Source organism: Alosa pseudoharengus, unplaced genomic scaffold (genome assembly GCF_046254945.1).
Source record: "Alosa pseudoharengus isolate Yale_2024_CS ecotype anadromous, Long Island Sound unplaced genomic scaffold, YU_APseudo_1.1 YU_APseudo_1.1_scf_20, whole genome shotgun sequence".
Lineage (NCBI taxonomy): Eukaryota > Metazoa > Chordata > Actinopteri > Clupeiformes > Clupeidae > Alosa > Alosa pseudoharengus.
The window spans coordinates 36,914,782-36,930,250 of NW_027468664.1; the positions used below are offsets into that span (position 1 = coordinate 36,914,782).

Below are 15,469 nucleotides of genomic sequence, written 5' to 3' on the forward strand. Positions count from 1 at the left end.
TTATTCCGCGATACAGCTTTTTTTCTGAATGAGTAAGTGGCTCAAGCCTGAAATCATACCGGGAGCTCTTATGCCCGGCTGCTGGAGGTTTATCAGGTCAACTTTGTCGGTGTGCACTTGCTTACGGCCATACCACGCTGAGCACGCCCGATCTCGTCCGATCTCGGAAGCTAAGCAGCGTCGGGCCTGGTTAGTACTTGGATGGGAGACCGCCTGGGAATACCAGGTGCTGTAAGCTTTTCTCTCTCTGCCTGTTAGAGCGCCCCTGCTGGCCGCAGCAGTCAACAGGCACCTTTCGCAAACTCTGATCCATTTTCTCTTCAACATTTTCTTTTCAGCTCTCACTTCATAATAAGTCACACATTTAATCTGTCAAATATATTGCGTTTGACCAAATTGTTGTGATTTCATATGAACACCAGGCTATAGTGAGGATCTACTCTATCCATAGGAACTTTTAAAGCCTTCTACTGAAACATCATTGTCTGACTCTGAACCGCATTAAACCCAGCATAATAATGAACGAAACCCCCAAGAGGTTCTCGTCTAGTAGCCAATGTACGGCAGCTTCCAGGCATGCTTTGTGGGTTTTCTGGCCTTTGAAAAGAAAAAAAAAAAGGGGGAAAAAATACTTTTCATGGGCCACTTCTGAAAATGAGTAGGCGTATGCTGATAACTTCAACATTTGCATGAAGGTAAAGCAGTACTTTGAAGGTCTGTGCGTGGTGTTTAGGCTACCTGTAACTCTGATAGTGACCTGTGTCGCTGGCGGTGGCTAGCTGAAGTCATGGTCCAGACTGGCAGAACACTCATGGTTCTCTTCATATCGTATAAATCTTTCGCCTTTTACTAAAGATTTCCGTGGAAAGGACCGCTATGAGTTGATATGAATTTTTTGATGCCCCACCTTACGGTGAGGTCCCTCGATCTGTGAAAAAGAAGCGCCCTCCCTTTGCTTGTGCGCCGACGTGTACTGCTGATAGCGACGAACGATAGGGAGGAGCTTACACCTCGGCCGCACGGCCTGTTGTTCACGTGTGGTCGAACGTTCTTTGGACAGGTAGATTTCTGAAACTCTGATCAGTTTGGTCCTCGTTCTCTTTTGGAGCTCTCTCTTCAAGTAGCCTATGCCCGTCTGAAATATAGCAACCTCCTCATGTGTGTCTTTATTCCGCGATACAGCTTTTTTTCTGAATGAGTAAGTGGCTCAAGCCTGAAATCATACCGGGAGCTCTTATGCCCGGCTGCTGGAGGTTTATCAGGTCAACTTTGTCGGTGTGCACTTGCTTACGGCCATACCACGCTGAGCACGCCCGATCTCGTCCGATCTCGGAAGCTAAGCAGCGTCGGGCCTGGTTAGTACTTGGATGGGAGACCGCCTGGGAATACCAGGTGCTGTAAGCTTTTCTCTCTCTGCCTGTTAGAGCGCCCCTGCTGGCCGCAGCAGTCAACAGGCACCTTTCGCAAACTCTGATCCATTTTCTCTTCAACATTTTCTTTTCAGCTCTCACTTCATAATAAGTCACACATTTAATCTGTCAAATATATTGCGTTTGACCAAATTGTTGTGATTTCATATGAACACCAGGCTATAGTGAGGATCTACTCTATCCATAGGAACTTTTAAAGCCTTTTACTGAAACATCATTGTCTGACTCTGAACCGCATTAAACCCAGCATAATAATGAACGAAACCCCCAAGAGGTTCTCGTCTAGTAGCCAATGTACGGCAGCTTCCCAGCATGCTTTGTGGGTTTTCTGGCCTTTGAAAAGAAAAAATAAAGGGGGAAAAAATACTTTTCATGGGCCACTTCTGAAAATGAGTAGGCCGTATGCTGATAACTTCAACATTTGCATGAAGGTAAAGCAGTACTTTGAAGGTCTGTGCGTGGTGTTTAGGCTACCTGTAACTCTGATAGTGACCTGTGTCGCTGGCGGTGGCTAGCTGAAGTCATGGTCCAGACTGGCAGAACACTCATGGTTCTCTTCATATCGTATAAATCTTTCGCCTTTTACTAAAGATTTCCGTGGAAAGGACCGCTATGAGTTGATATGAATTTTTTGATGCCCCACCTTACGGTGAGGTCCCTCGATCTGTGAAAAAGAAGCGCCCTCCCTTTGCTTGTGCGCCGACGTGTACTGCTCATAGCGACGAACGATAGGGAGGAGCTTACACCTCGGCCGCACGGCCTGTTGTTCACGTGTGGTCGAACGTTCTTTGGACAGGTAGATTTCTGAAACTCTGATCAGTTTGGTCCTCGTTCTCTTTTGGAGCTCTCTCTTCAAGTAGCCTATGCCCGTCTGAAATATAGCAACCTCCTCATGTGTGTCTTTATTCCGCGATACAGCTTTTTTTCTGAATGAGTAAGTGGCTCAAGCCTGAAATCATACCGGGAGCTCTTATGCCCGGCTGCTGGAGGTTTATCAGGTCAACTTTGTCGGTGTGCACTTGCTTACGGCCATACCACGCTGAGCACGTCTGATCTCGGAAGCTAAGCAGCGTCGGGCCTGGTTAGTACTTGGATGGGAGACCGCCTGGGAATACCAGGTGCTGTAAGCTTTTCTCTCTCTGCCTGTTAGAGCGCCCCTGCTGGCCGCAGCAGTCAACAGGCACCTTTCGCAAACTCTGATCCATTTTCTCTTCAACATTTTCTTTTCAGCTCTCACTTCATAATAAGTCACACATTTAATCTGTCAAATATATTGCGTTTGACCAAATTGTTGTGATTTCATATGAACACCAGGCTATAGTGAGGATCTACTCTATCCATAGGAACTTTTAAAGCCTTCTACTGAAACATCATTGTCTGCCTCTGAACCGCATTAAACCCAGCATAATAATGAACGAAACCCCCAAGAGGTTCTCGTCTAGTAGCCAATGTACGGCAGCGCCCCTGCTGGCGGCAGCAGTCAACAGGCACCTTTCGCAAACTCTGATCCATTTTCTCTTCAACATTTTCTTTTCAGCTCTCATTTCATAATAAGTCACACATTTAATCTGTCAAATATATTGCGTTTGACCAAATTGTTGTGATTTCATATGAACACCAGGCTATAGTGAGGATCTACTCTATCCATAGGAACTTTTAAAGCCTTCTACTGAAACATCATTGTCTGACTCTGAACCGCATTAAACCCAGCATAATAATAAACGAAACCCCCAAGAGGTTCTCGTCTAGTAGCCAATGTACGGCAGCTTCCCAGCATGCTTTGTGGGTTTTCTGGCCTTTGAAAAGAAAAAATAAAGGGGGAAAAAATACTTTTCATGGGCCACTTCTGAAAATGAGTAGGCCGTATGCTGATAACTTCAACATTTGCATGAAGGTAAAGCAGTACTTTGAAGGTCTGTGCGTGGTGTTTAGGCTACCTGTAACTCTGATAGTGACCTGTGTCGCTGGCGGTGGCTAGCTGAAGTCATGGTCCAGACTGGCAGAACACTCATGGTTCTCTTCATATCGTATAAATCTTTCGCCTTTTACTAAAGATTTCCGTGGAAAGGACCACTATGAGTTGATATGAATTTTTTGATGCCCCACCTTACGGTGGGGTCCCTCGATCTGTGAAAAAGAAGCGCCCTCCCTTTGCTTGTGCGCCGACGTGTACTGCTGATAGCGACGAACGATAGGGAGGAGCTTACACCTCGGCCGCACGGCCTGTTGTTCACGTGTGGTCGAACGTTCTTTGGACAGGTAGATTTCTGAAACTCTGATCAGTTTGGTCCTCGTTCTCTTTTGGAGCTCTCTCTTCAAGTAGCCTATGCCCGTCTGAAATATAGCAACCTCCTCATGTGTGTCTTTATTCCGCGATACAGCTTTTTTTCTGAATGAGTAAGTGGCTCAAGCCTGAAATCATACCGGGAGCTCTTATGCCCGGCTGCTGGAGGTTTATCAGGTCAACTTTGTCGGTGTGCACTTGCTTACGGCCATACCACGCTGAGCACGCCCGATCTCGTCCGATCTCGGAAGCTAAGCAGCGTCGGGCCTGGTTAGTACTTGGATGGGAGACCGCCTGGGAATACCAGGTGCTGTAAGCTTTTCTCTCTCTGCCTGTTAGAGCGCCCCTGCTGGCCGCAGCAGTCAACAGGCACCTTTCGCAAACTCTGATCCATTTTCTCTTCAACATTTTCTTTTCAGCTCTCACTTCATAATAAGTCACACATTTAATCTGTCAAATATATTGCGTTTGACCAAATTGTTGTGATTTCATATGAACACCAGGCTATAGTGAGGATCTACTCTATCCATAGGAACTTTTAAAGCCTTCCACTGAAACATCATTGTCTGACTCTGAACCGCATTAAACCCAGCATAATAATGAACGAAACCCCCAAGAGGTTCTCGTCTAGTAGCCAATGTACGGCAGCTTCCCAGCATGCTTTGTGGGTTTTCTGGCCTTTGAAAAGAAAAAATAAAGGGGGAAAAAATACTTTTCATGGGCCACTTCTGAAAATGAGTAGGCCGTATGCTGATAACTTCAAAATTTGCATGAAGGTAAAGCAGTACTTTGAAGGTCTGTGCGTGGTGTTTAGGCTACCTGTAACTCTGATAGTGACCTGTGTCGCTGGCGGTGGCTAGCTGAAGTCATGGTCCAGACTGGCAGAACACTCATGGTTCTCTTCATATCGTATGAATCTTTCGCCTTTTACTAAAGATTTCCGTGGAAAGGACCACTATGAGTTGATATGAATTTTTTGATGCCCCACCTTACGGTGGGGTTCCTCGATCTGTGAAAAAGAAGCGCCCTCCCTTTGCTTGTGCGCCGACGTGTACTGCTGATAGCGACGAACGATAGGGAGGAGCTTACACCTCGGCCGCACGGCCTGTTGTTCACGTGTGGTCGAACGTTCTTTGGACAGGTAGATTTCTGAAACTCTGATCAGTTTGGTCCTCGTTCTCTTTTGGAGCTCTCTCTTCAAGTAGCCTATGCCCGTCTGAAATATAGCAACCTCCTCATGTGTGTCTTTATTCCGCGATACAGCTTTTTTTCTGAATGAGTAAGTGGCTCAAGCCTGAAATCATACCGGGAGCTCTTATGCCCGGCTGCTGGAGGTTTATCAGGTCAACTTTGTCGGTGTGCACTTGCTTACGGCCATACCACGCTGAGCACGCCCGATCTCGTCCGATCTCGGAAGCTAAGCAGCGTCGGGCCTGGTTAGTACTTGGATGGGAGACCGCCTGGGAATACCAGGTGCTGTAAGCTTTTCTCTCTCTGCCTGTTAGAGCGCCCCTGCTGGCCGCAGCAGTCAACAGGCACCTTTCGCAAACTCTGATCCATTTTCTCTTCAACATTTTCTTTTCAGCTCTCACTTCATAATAAGTCACACATTTAATCTGTCAAATATATTGCGTTTGACCAAATTGTTGTGATTTCATATGAACACCAGGCTATAGTGAGGATCTACTCTATCCATAGGAACTTTTAAAGCCTTCTACTGAAACATCATTGTCTGACTCTGAACCGCATTAAACCCAGCATAATAATGAACGAAACCCCCAAGAGGTTCTCGTCTAGTAGCCAATGTACGGCAGCTTCCAGGCATGCTTTGTGGGTTTTCTGGCCTTTGAAAAGAAAAAAAAAAAGGGGGAAAAAATACTTTTCATGGGCCACTTCTGAAAATGAGTAGGCGTATGCTGATAACTTCAACATTTGCATGAAGGTAAAGCAGTACTTTGAAGGTCTGTGCGTGGTGTTTAGGCTACCTGTAACTCTGATAGTGACCTGTGTCGCTGGCGGTGGCTAGCTGAAGTCATGGTCCAGACTGGCAGAACACTCATGGTTCTCTTCATATCGTATAAATCTTTCGCCTTTTACTAAATATTTCCGTGGAAAGGACCATTATGAGTTGATATGAATTTTTTGATGCCCCACCTTACGGTGAGGTCCCTCGATCTGTGAAAAAGAAGCGCCCTCCCTTTGCTTGTGCGCCGACGTGTACTGCTGATAGCGACGAACGATAGGGAGGAGCTTACACCTCGGCCGCACGGCCTGTTGTTCACGTGTGGTCGAACGTTCTTTGGACAGGTAGATTTCTGAAACTCTGATCAGTTTGGTCCTCGTTCTCTTTTGGAGCTCTCTCTTCAAGTAGCCTATGCCCGTCTGAAATATAGCAACCTCCTCATGTGTGTCTTTATTCCGCGATACAGCTTTTTTTCTGAATGAGTAAGTGGCTCAAGCCTGAAATCATACCGGGAGCTCTTATGCCCGGCTGCTGGAGGTTTATCAGGTCAACTTTGTCGGTGTGCACTTGCTTACGGCCATACCACGCTGAGCACGCCCGATCTCGTCCGATCTCGGAAGCTAAGCAGCGTCGGGCCTGGTTAGTACTTGGATGGGAGACCGCCTGGGAATACCAGGTGCTGTAAGCTTTTCTCTCTCTGCCTGTTAGAGCGCCCCTGCTGGCCGCAGCAGTCAACAGGCACCTTTCGCAAACTCTGATCCATTTTCTCTTCAACATTTTCTTTTCAGCTCTCACTTCATAATAAGTCACACATTTAATCTGTCAAATATATTGCGTTTGACCAAATTGTTGTGATTTCATATGAACACCAGGCTATAGTGAGGATCTACTCTATCCATAGGAACTTTTAAAGCCTTCTACTGAAACATCATTGTCTGACTCTGAACCGCATTAAACCCAGCATAATAATGAACGAAACCCCCAAGAGGTTCTCGTCTAGTAGCCAATGTACGGCAGCTTCCAGGCATGCTTTGTGGGTTTTCTGGCCTTTGAAAAGAAAAAAAAAAAGGGGGAAAAAATACTTTTCATGGGCCACTTCTGAAAATGAGTAGGCGTATGCTGATAACTTCAACATTTGCATGAAGGTAAAGCAGTACTTTGAAGGTCTGTGCGTGGTGTTTAGGCTACCTGTAACTCTGATAGTGACCTGTGTCGCTGGCGGTGGCTAGCTGAAGTCATGGTCCAGACTGGCAGAACACTCATGGTTCTCTTCATATCGTATAAATCTTTCGCCTTTTACTAAAGATTTCCGTGGAAAGGACCGCTATGAGTTGATATGAATTTTTTGATGCCCCACCTTACGGTGAGGTCCCTCGATCTGTGAAAAAGAAGCGCCCTCCCTTTGCTTGTGCGCCGACGTGTACTGCTGATAGCGACGAACGATAGGGAGGAGCTTACACCTCGGCCGCACGGCCTGTTGTTCACGTGTGGTCGAACGTTCTTTGGACAGGTAGATTTCTGAAACTCTGATCAGTTTGGTCCTCGTTCTCTTTTGGAGCTCTCTCTTCAAGTAGCCTATGCCCGTCTGAAATATAGCAACCTCCTCATGTGTGTCTTTATTCCGCGATACAGCTTTTTTTCTGAATGAGTAAGTGGCTCAAGCCTGAAATCATACCGGGAGCTCTTATGCCCGGCTGCTGGAGGTTTATCAGGTCAACTTTGTCGGTGTGCACTTGCTTACGGCCATACCACGCTGAGCACGCCCGATCTCGTCCGATCTCGGAAGCTAAGCAGCGTCGGGCCTGGTTAGTACTTGGATGGGAGACCGCCTGGGAATACCAGGTGCTGTAAGCTTTTCTCTCTCTGCCTGTTAGAGCGCCCCTGCTGGCCGCAGCAGTCAACAGGCACCTTTCGCAAACTCTGATCCATTTTCTCTTCAACATTTTCTTTTCAGCTCTCACTTCATAATAAGTCACACATTTAATCTGTCAAATATATTGCGTTTGACCAAATTGTTGTGATTTCATATGAACACCAGGCTATAGTGAGGATCTACTCTATCCATAGGAACTTTTAAAGCCTTCTACTGAAACATCATTGTCTGACTCTGAACCGCATTAAACCCAGCATAATAATGAACGAAACCCCCAAGAGGTTCTCGTCTAGTAGCCAATGTACGGCAGCTTCCAGGCATGCTTTGTGGGTTTTCTGGCCTTTGAAAAGAAAAAAAAAAAGGGGGAAAAAATACTTTTCATGGGCCACTTCTGAAAATGAGTAGGCGTATGCTGATAACTTCAACATTTGCATGAAGGTAAAGCAGTACTTTGAAGGTCTGTGCGTGGTGTTTAGGCTACCTGTAACTCTGATAGTGACCTGTGTCGCTGGCGGTGGCTAGCTGAAGTCATGGTCCAGACTGGCAGAACACTCATGGTTCTCTTCATATCGTATAAATCTTTCGCCTTTTACTAAAGATTTCCGTGGAAAGGACCGCTATGAGTTGATATGAATTTTTTGATGCCCCACCTTACGGTGAGGTCCCTCGATCTGTGAAAAAGAAGCGCCCTCCCTTTGCTTGTGCGCCGACGTGTACTGCTGATAGCGACGAACGATAGGGAGGAGCTTACACCTCGGCCGCACGGCCTGTTGTTCACGTGTGGTCGAACGTTCTTTGGACAGGTAGATTTCTGAAACTCTGATCAGTTTGGTCCTCGTTCTCTTTTGGAGCTCTCTCTTCAAGTAGCCTATGCCCGTCTGAAATATAGCAACCTCCTCATGTGTGTCTTTATTCCGCGATACAGCTTTTTTTCTGAATGAGTAAGTGGCTCAAGCCTGAAATCATACCGGGAGCTCTTATGCCCGGCTGCTGGAGGTTTATCAGGTCAACTTTGTCGGTGTGCACTTGCTTACGGCCATACCACGCTGAGCACGCCCGATCTCGTCCGATCTCGGAAGCTAAGCAGCGTCGGGCCTGGTTAGTACTTGGATGGGAGACCGCCTGGGAATACCAGGTGCTGTAAGCTTTTCTCTCTCTGCCTGTTAGAGCGCCCCTGCTGGCCGCAGCAGTCAACAGGCACCTTTCGCAAACTCTGATCCATTTTCTCTTCAACATTTTCTTTTCAGCTCTCACTTCATAATAAGTCACACATTTAATCTGTCAAATATATTGCGTTTGACCAAATTGTTGTGATTTCATATGAACACCAGGCTATAGTGAGGATCTACTCTATCCATAGGAACTTTTAAAGCCTTTTACTGAAACATCATTGTCTGACTCTGAACCGCATTAAACCCAGCATAATAATGAACGAAACCCCCAAGAGGTTCTCGTCTAGTAGCCAATGTACGGCAGCTTCCCAGCATGCTTTGTGGGTTTTCTGGCCTTTGAAAAGAAAAAATAAAGGGGGAAAAAATACTTTTCATGGGCCACTTCTGAAAATGAGTAGGCCGTATGCTGATAACTTCAACATTTGCATGAAGGTAAAGCAGTACTTTGAAGGTCTGTGCGTGGTGTTTAGGCTACCTGTAACTCTGATAGTGACCTGTGTCGCTGGCGGTGGCTAGCTGAAGTCATGGTCCAGACTGGCAGAACACTCATGGTTCTCTTCATATCGTATAAATCTTTCGCCTTTTACTAAAGATTTCCGTGGAAAGGACCGCTATGAGTTGATATGAATTTTTTGATGCCCCACCTTACGGTGAGGTCCCTCGATCTGTGAAAAAGAAGCGCCCTCCCTTTGCTTGTGCGCCGACGTGTACTGCTCATAGCGACGAACGATAGGGAGGAGCTTACACCTCGGCCGCACGGCCTGTTGTTCACGTGTGGTCGAACGTTCTTTGGACAGGTAGATTTCTGAAACTCTGATCAGTTTGGTCCTCGTTCTCTTTTGGAGCTCTCTCTTCAAGTAGCCTATGCCCGTCTGAAATATAGCAACCTCCTCATGTGTGTCTTTATTCCGCGATACAGCTTTTTTTCTGAATGAGTAAGTGGCTCAAGCCTGAAATCATACCGGGAGCTCTTATGCCCGGCTGCTGGAGGTTTATCAGGTCAACTTTGTCGGTGTGCACTTGCTTACGGCCATACCACGCTGAGCACGTCTGATCTCGGAAGCTAAGCAGCGTCGGGCCTGGTTAGTACTTGGATGGGAGACCGCCTGGGAATACCAGGTGCTGTAAGCTTTTCTCTCTCTGCCTGTTAGAGCGCCCCTGCTGGCCGCAGCAGTCAACAGGCACCTTTCGCAAACTCTGATCCATTTTCTCTTCAACATTTTCTTTTCAGCTCTCACTTCATAATAAGTCACACATTTAATCTGTCAAATATATTGCGTTTGACCAAATTGTTGTGATTTCATATGAACACCAGGCTATAGTGAGGATCTACTCTATCCATAGGAACTTTTAAAGCCTTCTACTGAAACATCATTGTCTGCCTCTGAACCGCATTAAACCCAGCATAATAATGAACGAAACCCCCAAGAGGTTCTCGTCTAGTAGCCAATGTACGGCAGCGCCCCTGCTGGCGGCAGCAGTCAACAGGCACCTTTCGCAAACTCTGATCCATTTTCTCTTCAACATTTTCTTTTCAGCTCTCATTTCATAATAAGTCACACATTTAATCTGTCAAATATATTGCGTTTGACCAAATTGTTGTGATTTCATATGAACACCAGGCTATAGTGAGGATCTACTCTATCCATAGGAACTTTTAAAGCCTTCTACTGAAACATCATTGTCTGACTCTGAACCGCATTAAACCCAGCATAATAATAAACGAAACCCCCAAGAGGTTCTCGTCTAGTAGCCAATGTACGGCAGCTTCCCAGCATGCTTTGTGGGTTTTCTGGCCTTTGAAAAGAAAAAATAAAGGGGGAAAAAATACTTTTCATGGGCCACTTCTGAAAATGAGTAGGCCGTATGCTGATAACTTCAACATTTGCATGAAGGTAAAGCAGTACTTTGAAGGTCTGTGCGTGGTGTTTAGGCTACCTGTAACTCTGATAGTGACCTGTGTCGCTGGCGGTGGCTAGCTGAAGTCATGGTCCAGACTGGCAGAACACTCATGGTTCTCTTCATATCGTATAAATCTTTCGCCTTTTACTAAAGATTTCCGTGGAAAGGACCACTATGAGTTGATATGAATTTTTTGATGCCCCACCTTACGGTGGGGTCCCTCGATCTGTGAAAAAGAAGCGCCCTCCCTTTGCTTGTGCGCCGACGTGTACTGCTGATAGCGACGAACGATAGGGAGGAGCTTACACCTCGGCCGCACGGCCTGTTGTTCACGTGTGGTCGAACGTTCTTTGGACAGGTAGATTTCTGAAACTCTGATCAGTTTGGTCCTCGTTCTCTTTTGGAGCTCTCTCTTCAAGTAGCCTATGCCCGTCTGAAATATAGCAACCTCCTCATGTGTGTCTTTATTCCGCGATACAGCTTTTTTTCTGAATGAGTAAGTGGCTCAAGCCTGAAATCATACCGGGAGCTCTTATGCCCGGCTGCTGGAGGTTTATCAGGTCAACTTTGTCGGTGTGCACTTGCTTACGGCCATACCACGCTGAGCACGCCCGATCTCGTCCGATCTCGGAAGCTAAGCAGCGTCGGGCCTGGTTAGTACTTGGATGGGAGACCGCCTGGGAATACCAGGTGCTGTAAGCTTTTCTCTCTCTGCCTGTTAGAGCGCCCCTGCTGGCCGCAGCAGTCAACAGGCACCTTTCGCAAACTCTGATCCATTTTCTCTTCAACATTTTCTTTTCAGCTCTCACTTCATAATAAGTCACACATTTAATCTGTCAAATATATTGCGTTTGACCAAATTGTTGTGATTTCATATGAACACCAGGCTATAGTGAGGATCTACTCTATCCATAGGAACTTTTAAAGCCTTCCACTGAAACATCATTGTCTGACTCTGAACCGCATTAAACCCAGCATAATAATGAACGAAACCCCCAAGAGGTTCTCGTCTAGTAGCCAATGTACGGCAGCTTCCCAGCATGCTTTGTGGGTTTTCTGGCCTTTGAAAAGAAAAAATAAAGGGGGAAAAAATACTTTTCATGGGCCACTTCTGAAAATGAGTAGGCCGTATGCTGATAACTTCAAAATTTGCATGAAGGTAAAGCAGTACTTTGAAGGTCTGTGCGTGGTGTTTAGGCTACCTGTAACTCTGATAGTGACCTGTGTCGCTGGCGGTGGCTAGCTGAAGTCATGGTCCAGACTGGCAGAACACTCATGGTTCTCTTCATATCGTATGAATCTTTCGCCTTTTACTAAAGATTTCCGTGGAAAGGACCACTATGAGTTGATATGAATTTTTTGATGCCCCACCTTACGGTGGGGTTCCTCGATCTGTGAAAAAGAAGCGCCCTCCCTTTGCTTGTGCGCCGACGTGTACTGCTGATAGCGACGAACGATAGGGAGGAGCTTACACCTCGGCCGCACGGCCTGTTGTTCACGTGTGGTCGAACGTTCTTTGGACAGGTAGATTTCTGAAACTCTGATCAGTTTGGTCCTCGTTCTCTTTTGGAGCTCTCTCTTCAAGTAGCCTATGCCCGTCTGAAATATAGCAACCTCCTCATGTGTGTCTTTATTCCGCGATACAGCTTTTTTTCTGAATGAGTAAGTGGCTCAAGCCTGAAATCATACCGGGAGCTCTTATGCCCGGCTGCTGGAGGTTTATCAGGTCAACTTTGTCGGTGTGCACTTGCTTACGGCCATACCACGCTGAGCACGCCCGATCTCGTCCGATCTCGGAAGCTAAGCAGCGTCGGGCCTGGTTAGTACTTGGATGGGAGACCGCCTGGGAATACCAGGTGCTGTAAGCTTTTCTCTCTCTGCCTGTTAGAGTGCCCCTGCTGGCCGCAGCAGTCAACAGGCACCTTTCGCAAACTCTGATCCATTTTCTCTTCAACATTTTCTTTTCAGCTCTCACTTCATAATAAGTCACACATTTAATCTGTCAAATATATTGCGTTTGACCAAATTGTTGTGATTTTCATATGAACACCAGGCTATAGTGAGGATCTACTCTATCCATAGGAACTTTTAAAGCCTTCTACTGAAACATCATTGTCTGACTCTGAACCGCATTAAACCCAGCATAATAATGAACGAAACCCCCAAGAGGTTCTCGTAGCCAATGTACGGCAGCTTCCCAGCATGCTTTGTGGGTTTTCTGGCCTTTGAAAAGAAAAAATAAAGGGGGAAAAAATACTTTTCATGGGCCACTTCTGAAAACGAGTAGGCCGTATGCTGATAACTTCAACATTTGCATGAAGGTAAAGCAGTGCTTTGAAGGTCTGTGCGTGGTGTTCAGGCTACCTGTAACTCTGATAGTGACCTGTGTCGCTGGCGGTGGCTAGCTGAAGTCATGGTCCAGACTGGCAGAACACTCATGGTTCTCTTCATATCGTATAAATCTTTCGCCTTTTACTAAAGATTTCCGTGGAAAGGACCACTATGAGTTGATATGAATTTTTTGATGCCCCACCTTTCCTCGATCTGTAAAAAAGAAGCGCCCTCCCTTTGCTTGTGCGCCGACGTGTAGGCTACTGCTGATAGAGACGAACGATAGGGAGGAGCATACATCTTGGCCGCACGACCTGTTCTTCACGTGTGGTCGAACGTTCTTTGGACAGGTAGATTTCTGAAACTCTGATCAGTTTGGTCCTCGTTCTCTTTTGGAGCTCTCTCTTCAAGTAGCCTATGCCCGTCTGAAATATAGCAACCTCCTCATGTGTGTCTTTATTCCGCGATACAGCTTTTTTTCTGAATGAGTAAGTGGCTCAAGCCTGAAATCATACCGGGAGCTCTTATGCCCGGCTGCTGGAGTATCAGGTGAACTTTGTCAGCTTTTCAAGCCTGAGCGATAGGCACATTTTGTGTGTGTCTTTATTCCGTGATAGGCCTATCTACAACGTTTTTTGCGTATAAGTGACTCAAGCGTCACGCTTTATAAGGCTTCTACTGAAACATTACTGTTTTTAGTAGGCCTATTTCAAATGAAATTGTTTCACCATTTAGAAAACGGATCTCATGATCTAATTATCCCATTGAACATTGCGTTAGCTGACAGCCTGTTATTAAGTTTTATACCTAACTGATTTTTGTAATCATATTTAATTATAGCCGATAGCATTGGCCTATGACCAGAAAACATACGTGCCGTTTCCATTGTCACAGGATGTTCTGTGTTTGCGCCGAACGTCCCGGTAGGCTAGGTTATGGCTGTTTTACGGTCTCTTCATTTAGAAGCATCAGAATAACAAAGAATAGCCAACCCTTAAAAGGTAGGCTAGGCTATATTTCCGCGCATGATAGGCACTCTTCACGCAGTGAAGACTGTTGCCGAATTCTGCAAGTCACTGTCACTCGACATTTAGGTGACACTGTTAAGCGTTTTTTTTCTGTGTATCCTAACCGACTGCTACACTTTCTTATTTTCTAAGCATATGTTAAAGTACACTATTATTTTGACCAGCCTAAACCAGGAAACGGAGTTTGCGTTCTATGACATCACATCAGTCTCCTTGTCCCAGCATGCACTGCGATTTCATTCATTGATTCTAAATTTAAGATGTTTATGTCTGTGATTTTCTTTTCAGTGCGTTTGTGTTCACATATGTGCATGTAATGTAGGTGTATATATGATACAAGTATTTTAATGATGGCGTTATTTAAACCCGTCACTGTGAGTGCAAGCGGCTCTGTTCAAGACTTGAAAGAAGCGAATGAGTCGTCAGCTTTGCGCAGTGGCAGTATCGTAGCCTATGAGGTTTATCCGAGGCGCGATTATTGCTAGTTGAAAACTTTACCCAATACCCCGCCTTGACGACTTGAAATATAGTCGGCAATGGCAATTTTTGACGGTCTCTACGGAGACTGATGTTGTTGTTTAAGGGAATTTATATCAGAGTTGATGATGGTAGAGCATTGTTATTTTTCGAAATACGATCGTCTTCACGTCACCTGTATGTGTAGAGTAGTTTTTATTCATTCTTTCAAGAACTATTATATTCGTAGAATTACGCATATCAGATAGAATGTTTGCCAATGTTTCACTATTCTCTGCAGCACCATAATGCAAAAATAATGAAGCCAAGGCACTATTTGTGTAACAGAAAGCTTCATTAGTAGGCATATGTATGGCAAGCCATTTTAACATTTACCCGCTAAGTTTGACTATCTGGAATTAACATTGTAGATATCAACAACGTCTTTCTGACTAGTCGCAATTACATTTTGAATAGTTGGAATTGTCATTCAAATATCTGTAACGTAACTGTGACTAGTCGAAACGTCAGATAGAGATATCTGTAATTTAATTTTGACTTGGCAAAACTGAATTACAGATATCTGTCATCATCCGTCATTGAAAACAATATTCAACTCGTCACACATCTTAAATGACAATTGCAGATATCTTTAATTCAGTTTTGACTAGACAGAATGAAAGGTAAAGATATCTCAAAGGTCATTATGACTAGTGCAAATTATTGTGAAAGACGTTGCTCTTTAGATCCGTAGCAGAGCCCGTCTACTTATTAGACATTCTCTGTCCGTAGGCTAATTTCCCCTCCCCAACATAATCGAAGAAGAAGTGGGCTTATTTCCTTATTTCTATTAATGGAAGAAGAAGAAGCAGTCATGGCTGTAATGTCTTGTTGACATCTAAAATAACTAAAACTCAGGGACACCGTGTGGTTTATTAGACTCTCACGTTATCAACTGGCTTGATCTCTGTTTTGTAGCCTACATAAATTAGTAGGCCTAGGCTACTAAATGCACCAGCACCATCTACAG

At 45.4% G+C, this 15,469-nt stretch overlaps 21 non-coding genes and 2 pseudogenes across 21 annotated transcripts; all 23 read left to right on the forward strand.

Moving 5' to 3' along the window:
* Positions 1-119: 119 nt before the first annotated feature.
* LOC143136950 (5S ribosomal RNA) lies at positions 120-238 on the forward strand. Its single transcript, XR_012989543.1, has one exon. It is a non-coding gene; the product is annotated as a 5S ribosomal RNA (ribosomal RNA).
* A 567-nt stretch (positions 239-805) lies between these two features.
* LOC143137352 (U5 spliceosomal RNA) lies at positions 806-920 on the forward strand. Its single transcript, XR_012989915.1, has one exon. It is a non-coding gene; the product is annotated as a U5 spliceosomal RNA (small nuclear RNA).
* A 365-nt stretch (positions 921-1,285) lies between these two features.
* Positions 1,286-1,404, forward strand: LOC143136951 (5S ribosomal RNA). Its single transcript, XR_012989544.1, has one exon. It is a non-coding gene; the product is annotated as a 5S ribosomal RNA (ribosomal RNA).
* A 567-nt stretch (positions 1,405-1,971) lies between these two features.
* On the forward strand, positions 1,972-2,086 carry LOC143137353 (U5 spliceosomal RNA). Its single transcript, XR_012989916.1, has one exon. It is a non-coding gene; the product is annotated as a U5 spliceosomal RNA (small nuclear RNA).
* A 365-nt stretch (positions 2,087-2,451) lies between these two features.
* LOC143136976 (5S ribosomal RNA) lies at positions 2,452-2,560 on the forward strand (annotated as a pseudogene).
* An 874-nt stretch (positions 2,561-3,434) lies between these two features.
* LOC143137230 (U5 spliceosomal RNA) lies at positions 3,435-3,549 on the forward strand. Its single transcript, XR_012989799.1, has one exon. It is a non-coding gene; the product is annotated as a U5 spliceosomal RNA (small nuclear RNA).
* Positions 3,550-3,914: 365 nt separating this feature from the next.
* On the forward strand, positions 3,915-4,033 carry LOC143136952 (5S ribosomal RNA). The gene has a single exon (XR_012989545.1). It is a non-coding gene; the product is annotated as a 5S ribosomal RNA (ribosomal RNA).
* Positions 4,034-4,600: 567 nt separating this feature from the next.
* Positions 4,601-4,715, forward strand: LOC143137271 (U5 spliceosomal RNA). The gene has a single exon (XR_012989838.1). It is a non-coding gene; the product is annotated as a U5 spliceosomal RNA (small nuclear RNA).
* A 365-nt stretch (positions 4,716-5,080) lies between these two features.
* LOC143136953 (5S ribosomal RNA) lies at positions 5,081-5,199 on the forward strand. Its single transcript, XR_012989546.1, has one exon. It is a non-coding gene; the product is annotated as a 5S ribosomal RNA (ribosomal RNA).
* Positions 5,200-5,766: 567 nt separating this feature from the next.
* On the forward strand, positions 5,767-5,881 carry LOC143137387 (U5 spliceosomal RNA). Its single transcript, XR_012989948.1, has one exon. It is a non-coding gene; the product is annotated as a U5 spliceosomal RNA (small nuclear RNA).
* Positions 5,882-6,246: 365 nt separating this feature from the next.
* On the forward strand, positions 6,247-6,365 carry LOC143136954 (5S ribosomal RNA). The gene has a single exon (XR_012989547.1). It is a non-coding gene; the product is annotated as a 5S ribosomal RNA (ribosomal RNA).
* Positions 6,366-6,932: 567 nt separating this feature from the next.
* On the forward strand, positions 6,933-7,047 carry LOC143137354 (U5 spliceosomal RNA). Its single transcript, XR_012989917.1, has one exon. It is a non-coding gene; the product is annotated as a U5 spliceosomal RNA (small nuclear RNA).
* A 365-nt stretch (positions 7,048-7,412) lies between these two features.
* Positions 7,413-7,531, forward strand: LOC143136955 (5S ribosomal RNA). Its single transcript, XR_012989548.1, has one exon. It is a non-coding gene; the product is annotated as a 5S ribosomal RNA (ribosomal RNA).
* A 567-nt stretch (positions 7,532-8,098) lies between these two features.
* On the forward strand, positions 8,099-8,213 carry LOC143137355 (U5 spliceosomal RNA). The gene has a single exon (XR_012989918.1). It is a non-coding gene; the product is annotated as a U5 spliceosomal RNA (small nuclear RNA).
* Positions 8,214-8,578: 365 nt separating this feature from the next.
* Positions 8,579-8,697, forward strand: LOC143136956 (5S ribosomal RNA). Its single transcript, XR_012989549.1, has one exon. It is a non-coding gene; the product is annotated as a 5S ribosomal RNA (ribosomal RNA).
* Positions 8,698-9,264: 567 nt separating this feature from the next.
* On the forward strand, positions 9,265-9,379 carry LOC143137356 (U5 spliceosomal RNA). Its single transcript, XR_012989919.1, has one exon. It is a non-coding gene; the product is annotated as a U5 spliceosomal RNA (small nuclear RNA).
* A 365-nt stretch (positions 9,380-9,744) lies between these two features.
* On the forward strand, positions 9,745-9,853 carry LOC143136977 (5S ribosomal RNA; annotated as a pseudogene).
* An 874-nt stretch (positions 9,854-10,727) lies between these two features.
* LOC143137231 (U5 spliceosomal RNA) lies at positions 10,728-10,842 on the forward strand. The gene has a single exon (XR_012989800.1). It is a non-coding gene; the product is annotated as a U5 spliceosomal RNA (small nuclear RNA).
* A 365-nt stretch (positions 10,843-11,207) lies between these two features.
* On the forward strand, positions 11,208-11,326 carry LOC143136957 (5S ribosomal RNA). Its single transcript, XR_012989550.1, has one exon. It is a non-coding gene; the product is annotated as a 5S ribosomal RNA (ribosomal RNA).
* A 567-nt stretch (positions 11,327-11,893) lies between these two features.
* Positions 11,894-12,008, forward strand: LOC143137273 (U5 spliceosomal RNA). The gene has a single exon (XR_012989839.1). It is a non-coding gene; the product is annotated as a U5 spliceosomal RNA (small nuclear RNA).
* Positions 12,009-12,373: 365 nt separating this feature from the next.
* LOC143136958 (5S ribosomal RNA) lies at positions 12,374-12,492 on the forward strand. The gene has a single exon (XR_012989551.1). It is a non-coding gene; the product is annotated as a 5S ribosomal RNA (ribosomal RNA).
* A 563-nt stretch (positions 12,493-13,055) lies between these two features.
* LOC143136868 (U5 spliceosomal RNA) lies at positions 13,056-13,170 on the forward strand. Its single transcript, XR_012989466.1, has one exon. It is a non-coding gene; the product is annotated as a U5 spliceosomal RNA (small nuclear RNA).
* A 1,237-nt stretch (positions 13,171-14,407) lies between these two features.
* Positions 14,408-14,548, forward strand: LOC143136995 (U4 spliceosomal RNA). Its single transcript, XR_012989576.1, has one exon. It is a non-coding gene; the product is annotated as a U4 spliceosomal RNA (small nuclear RNA).
* Positions 14,549-15,469: the final 921 nt, after the last annotated feature.